This window comes from Pinus tabuliformis, chromosome 5_2 (genome assembly GCF_031772625.1).
Source record: "Pinus tabuliformis cultivar Carrire ecotype Pingquan chromosome 5_2, CPIR1, whole genome shotgun sequence".
Taxonomy (NCBI): Eukaryota; Viridiplantae; Streptophyta; class Pinopsida; order Pinales; family Pinaceae; genus Pinus; species Pinus tabuliformis.
This window is the reverse complement of record NC_142306.1, coordinates 677,166,342-677,173,619: the sequence shown is the minus strand read 5'-3', so window position 1 is coordinate 677,173,619 and position 7,278 is coordinate 677,166,342. Positions and strand designations below refer to the sequence as shown.

Genomic DNA, 7,278 nt, shown 5'->3' with positions numbered 1-7,278 from the left:
GCAGTGTATAGTTGGCAGCCATGTTCAGTTTCTCTTTATGACCGAGCATGGTTACGCTCGAATTAGGGATGATATAAGCATGGTTGAGACTCCACTATCTGAGTTGATCCACTTCAACTCATTAGTCTTGGATCCTTCTTTCCATTTTGAGATTTATGTTTTCTGTAGTGCATTTCAGCCACCTGTTTCTCTTTTGACCTCATACATTATGGGGCATCTATTGTAACCCTATTTGCCACTCCTATAGTGAGAAATACCCAAGTTCAACATACCTTAGTTGTTCGCCAGAATGCATCCCATTTCACCTTTACTTTTACTTACATGGATCTTACAAAAAAGTTGTTACAGGTTAAATGGGTGAAATCACATAATTGAGTAATATGTCATAATTATTTTGTCAAAATTTCATCATTATGAAGTAATAATTATTTCATAATTGAGAAAAAGTTCATAATTGAGAAAAATGTTATAGATTTTTTCATTCCCAAGGACAACAACTTAACTTGCTTGTGTATGAGTTGGCTAGGGGTTCATTATTGTAAAAATTTCATAACTTCTCAAGCCCCTAGGTGTCCAAATACATTCTCCCAAAGGATAGAACGAACCTATATAATCTGACCCTATAAAGAGGAGAAGAGTTAGTTCTAGATAGTCTGAGTGAGTCAAAATTAGTCTAAGAGAGAGAGTTATGCTATATTCCTGTGTGATGTGAGACTATCTATTATATAAGAAGTTGACAGGATTTTGGAGGCTAAGGAGGAATGATCAACACTAAAGGTATAATGCATTTATTTTGATTGTTCAATAAAAGTTGATTTCCCTTCCATATATTTTTTGTGTTTATACAATTATGGTTGATGCAATTATGGTTTATGTGTGCTAATCCACCCTCTGTAGAAGGCAAGTCTTTGATTGTTTCTTTGTGCTTGTGTGCAGGGATTTGGATAAGAGTGGTTAGGAGCGAGATCTTTGCATGGAAGCGGGTTTTCTAGCAATCAACTTAAGATCCAACAATTTTCACTGGCATATGGGGGTTTATGTACACATCTTTTGGCTTTCTAGTTAAAAGTTTATGCATGTGTATCATTTGCATCTAGAGAATTTTCACATTTTTCTCCACCCACCATTTGACAGATCCTGGGCAAGATCCGTGGAGCAACAACTCCTTCTGTCAAAACATTTCTTGGTACAAGGATTGGGTACTTTAGAAGATGTTAATTTCAATTACTTTACAAGTTGTTTTGGAGTTGTTGTTACAAATTTGTTTGCTTTAAAGATCGTCCATTTTTATTATTTTGAAATCTATATATATATATTATTTAAAAAAAATGTTTTACTTCTTTTCTTCTTTTTTTTAAAATAGATTTTAATATTATTAAAGATAAACCTTATGAATAATAGGAGTGAAAGCTTACGTCTTTACAGACTATTAGTAGGTAATTCCAAGTGGTTTGGTTTTCCTTGAATAGGAGGGATGAGTCACCCTGCGTTCTTAGAGACCACTAGTGGGTAATTCCAAGTGGTGTGATTTTCCTTGAATAAAGGTGATGAGTCAACCTGCATTCATAAATAACACCCAATAATAATTATCCTCCCTACAAATTTGATAAACAACTAAGATATTAAAAATTATATTTTCATAATTTAAAATTCAAGATAAATAAATAATCTTCACATTATACCATGAAAATTATTAATATTATGATTTTTATTTTATAACGAAAACCACTGGGATATTTTGGATTTTCTATACCCAAACCTCGGATCTGCACAAACTGTAATTAAATTCCTTGAAAAGCATGCCTTGGATTTGCTTCAGCACGACATGTCACTAAATTCCTTGAAAAAGTATAACTTGGAATCTGTTTACACATATAGGTATCAAATTCTTGAGAGATACCTACAGGTAGGTATTGACATTGCTTTAAGAAAAAATTATACTCCTCGGGGCACAACAAATTCGAGACTACACACTGAGATTGATCCCACCACAGATTGATGAGACTCATGAATTCAGCATCTCGGAAGAATTCAGCATTTCAAAAAACACTCTGTACATTTTAATTATACAATTTATTTACCTGATATCTAGAATTGATTCAAGTTTTGATTTTCTTTTTGAACTTTGCAGGATTCCTACGCTAAATTTTAAATAAACACCCTGTAACATATGTATGGAACTTTGATGATGAAAACTCTATCTAAAAGTAGAAAACGTAGTGTATTCTGCATGCAATCAAAGTTCATATTGAAGGACATTTTGCACAGTAGTCCGTCCTAAGAGTCAAATTTCATATTTACACAGTGGTCTGTGCTACAGAGTCGAAATTCATATTTAATGCCCGTTGGCACAATGGTTAATCACCTATGACCAAAGAGTAAGGCGTGCATGTTTATTCAAAACTGACATGCACATGCGTTGAAGATAATTTCAGTACATAAGTACTACAGGGTAACGACACTGAAGCATCATCTCTATCACCTCCTCACAATGCCACTCTCAGATCAAGGTGTAAACATTTATCCAGTGCTTTCTCCCATCCCAATCCACACGCCACGTTATAGGCACTGGATTTGTTTCTCAGATTGGTATATCTATTTTCTCTGGCACATTCAATGTATCCTTCTAAATACACTGTGAGCATGTTTTTGCTGTTACTGGTAAGAATTCATGGAGCAGCACGCCAGAAAAATCATGGAGGCCAGGCAGATTACCAGGTCTCCAACGCCAAAATGGATACTAAGGAAACAGAAGCTCTATTTGAAGTAATGGAATCTATGTCTGCAGATGCAAAATGGAGAAAAGCCTATCCACGTCCTTGTGTACAAGGAACGTGGCCGGGCCTGGAGTGCAAACAAGGGAATGACAAATTCTTGCATGTTTCCAGGCTTAATTTTGGGAACAAACCTAATCCTTCTTGCAAGAAAAATGCTCTGTTTCCAATTTCAATTTTCAAGCTCTCATACTTGCAGGCAATTTTTATGTTCCAGTGTTTCATGCATGACAACGTCACAATTCCTTTGGGTTTTCGTAAGCTGGCCCCCAGCTTGGAGCAGTTGAGTCTGCGTGCTAACAAGGGTCTGACTGGTGAAATTCCTAGGGATTTTGGCAGCTTGAGGGGATTACAGGTGTTGACACTCTCTCAGAACAACCTTCATGGGAGCATCCTACCAGATTTGGGGAGGCTAAATAGTCTCATGCATTTAGATTTGAGTTATAATTCTTTCAAGGGACAAATCCCTCAGGGAATGGGGAGTTTAAGCAACTTGTTGGGCCTTGATTTAAGTTACAACAATCTTAGAGGACCCATTCCGGAATCCCTTAGAAATCTGAGGACGTTGCAAAAGCTGGATTTGAGCTCTAATTCCCTCACAGGCCACATTCCTGCAACTCTTGTGAACCTGAAAAACTTGGAGTTCATAGCTCTCAGCAACAATAAGATTACAGGCAGATTCCCTCCTTCGCTGGGAAGTTTACAGAGCCTCCAGTACTTCATAATAGATAAGAATCCAATGTTTTCTCCATTGCCTGTTGAACTTGGAAAGCTCAGAAAGCTTAGGAGCTTAGGCTTGCTAGTTCTGGGTACTCGGGTTCAATACCTGTGGCTTATGGCAAACTTTTGAATCTAAGCTCTTTGAATTTGGAGAACAACAGGTTGTCAGGCAGGATTCCTTCCATTATAGGTAATCTTTCTCACATGTACCACCTTAATCTGAGTGGTAACATGCTGTCAGGGGCACTCCCTTTCTCTTCAGAGTTTTTGCACAGGTTAGGTAAGAACATAGACTTGAAGGGGAACTCGGGTTTGTGCATCAATGCCTCCCAGGTTATGCAAAGATCTCAGTACTTGGGTGTGGATGTATGTGGAGCTTTGCCCATCAAAGCAAAGGGAAAATCACCCAAGAAATCCATGGCAGTCTCACTCTATGGGTTGCATTGGAGAATCAATATGTACCTTATGGTAGGTTGGATAGTATGTGCTTTACTAACTTGACAAATATATCTTTCTCCCATTGAGATTCAGTTTTCTTTGAGCTTGGAGATGAAGAAGTTGGAGGGCTAAATGCATAGATTGAAAAAAAGCTCTGCAGAGATTAATGTCTTAGCTGGTTACTGAAATTCTTTGCTATGCTTCATTTCTGGACCAGAAGTGCGAAGCGTTTAAGAGTGTTTTACTAACAAATTTCTAGTTTACTTAGATTTCAGTGTTCTGAATAAAATTAGTGTAAACAACCTAGGTCATGCAATGTATGAGGCAGTAATCCGTTGAGTAGAAGATAGTACATTATGGATATTGTTGGATCAGATGCAAGCTTAATGTTTGATTGGCAAAGTGGGTTTGCTCTGGGCTGAGTAAGTTGTAGCAAAGGGATCAATGTTCTACTGGAGGCTGGGATCTATGAAATTCAAAGCCAGCCAGAGGCCTTGGCATTGAACTCAAGGCAATAGAAAAAGGTGTAGAGTCAAATCATATTATAATTAATTAGTAAATGAAAGGGTCCTTCTCTGGGCTTGATCATTTTTTTATGTTATTTCATTGTCAGATCCTCTGTTCATTTTTCTTTACTATTTGTATCTAATAGTTGAGACAATTCTCCTTCTGTATCTAGTACCAGGGTTTTCAGGTGTGTCACATCAACTGTTTTATGCACGTCATCATATTATTATTAATTTGGTGTTTGCATTTGCGGAATCTTATGAACTTAATTGAAATTGATCATCCTAAATGGAATCAGCAACAATTTGAATGTCCTGATCATATGCTGGTAAACTGTGCACGGTATTTTTTTGAGGTCATCTAGCTGTGCACGGTATTTTTTTGAGGTCATCTACAGAGGCGGTAAATTTGCTCAGACTAACAGTAGGAGTGTAAATCTTAAAGTTTGACAGCTGTAAATTGGATTTCAGACTAGCTATAGGAGCGTAAATCTTAAAATTTGACAGTTGTAAATTGGATTTACAAAATTTGCATAAATTTGCTCAGACTAGTGTAAATCTTAAAGTTTTAACACTTGTAAATTGGATTTACAAAATTTCCTACAAAAATTTATCAAAATCTTACCAGAATTTCCATAATTTTCCAAACAAATTTAAAAGCTAGTTAGACTACACCTTTGTTTTTATTTTCATACCTAAAATAATAATAACTATTTCAGTCAATAATAATAATATTCTCAGCCAAAAATCAGTGTTTATTTTTATTTTTTTGGTCAATCTAATTTTAAAGTTACACCAAGCTAGACCCACTGAACCAACCTCTAAATAAGGTTATTATACTTTACCCTGCGAATTTGAACTTGAAACAAAAAAACATCTCTAAATAAATGATATCAATGGTGCCATTCATATTCTTATACCATTACATATCAAGTGGAAATACTCCCAGAAAAGTTTGTAAAGAAGATGCAGGGCTAATCCAAGATAGATTCAGTTTTGCACTGAAATAGATTAGATCACTGTCTTATCGTAACCTTGCAATGTTTTCAGAATTATTCCCACTGTAACTAAAAGCGCACAAAATTTTTATTGATAACATCTTCTAAAGTATATGTTAAACCCGCCTGTTTTGCAAGGAACCTATGCCATTTATTTTCTCTGACAGCATGGAGGAGCGAGGTGCTGTTACAGCTCCAGTGGAAAGATCTATATTTTAACTTTGGATTATCTTAATTTTGAATTCAGGGTGAAGATTTTATGTTTGTTTGTTTGTTTTATGTTGGGGTGTCTTTCTTAACCATCACTGTAATTATTTGAATGTAGAATTTATCAAATGAAGAATTTAATTTTTTTATTATCCAATATGAAACGTTAGATATGATAAAGCATTAAAGATTAAGTATCAGGAGAGTGGATATTGATCTATTTTCATAAATTTTAAATACCAAGTGGTAGGGTGGATATTGGGCAATTTTAATAGAAAGCAAATAGAAAGCCCATATCTATCTTGTTATTTAATCTTTAATGTGAGGTGGGTAATATAGAGGTCATTTTGAAACCGAGTTGTTTTTAGTGTGTTTTTTTGGAAGTTTTTCAGGTGGGGTTTTTAAGTCTAATTTCTCTAAACTCAGAGGAATTTATTGAAATCACAAGCTTGATGGATAATTTCTACACAATTGATATGCCCTAGGATTTTTCAAAGCGCTGAATCCATAAATACAGTCAAAAAACCAGTTTAAATAACACAAATCAAAATTTCAATTCAATTTTTTTCCACCAAATTCAAACATTTTATATCTAAAAATTCACATTAAAAACATTTTTTTTAAAACCAACTCAAGTTTAACTCGCCACACATGAAAATCTGCACATTATAATGGTTATTATAAGCATCATAATGCTTACACGGCTTAGTATAATGCTTTATTAGGTCAAAGTTTCAAATTTAAGTTACAGGTAGGGTGGATATGTCCTGTCTTCCTAGATTTTAAAAGGTAACTAGTACGGTGGATATTGGTGGATGGCCAATAATCACCTGGTTACATAGTCTTCAATACTAGATAGGCGGTATGGAGATTATTTTGAAACCAATTCAAATGTAATAATTTTTATACCAATTGTCACAATATTAATTGTTATTTAATAAAATAAAAAACACTCAATCATGAGAATCCGTCAACCAAAATAAAAGATATTTAATCATGAAAATCCACTAACCTTATTAAAATTTTTAAAGGTAAAAGGGTACTGTTTTTGGCTTCGTTAGAGGTAGGTGAATAGTTTTAGCCGAGAAATTGTTTGGATGGCTAAAAATGATTAGAATTCGAAAAATCTTACAATAACAGTGTTAAATCATATTTTTGATCTTAAAAATAAATTCAGAACGGTCAAAAACATCAAAACCACTTAAAATTTTAAAATTTAACATTTTTAAACAAAATTAAACAAAAAAAAAAAACCACTAAATTTTATCAAAACATTACCTAAATTTCTATAAGATGACTGCCATCTTTTTTATCTTTATCTCTTTTCGTATATATTGTATTTACATACTCTACTAGATTCAGAGAAGGATATGGTGATTTCCGTATTTGAAGGCTCTGCCAATTTCAGACAGACAAGAAGCATACGGACACAATCACATCAATTTGTCTTCTAAGCTCGATTCTCTAAACCTTATTTTAATGGAAAATATAACTACTTATGTCGAATAGGTCGATGTTTTACTGTCGTGGGTTAATTAGTCAATATTTTTCAGTGTATTTTATTTGAAATCTAGTCGGAAAGTAGGGCATTCCTATAAATTAAATAATTAATAGATTTTATTGATATTTAAATAT

General features: G+C 34.3%; 1 pseudogene; it reads left to right on the top strand.

The window, feature by feature from the left end:
- Positions 1 to 2,465: 2,465 nt before the first annotated feature.
- On the top strand, positions 2,466 to 4,610 carry LOC149160923 (uncharacterized; annotated as a pseudogene).
- The last annotated feature ends 2,668 nt before the right edge of the window (positions 4,611 to 7,278 follow it).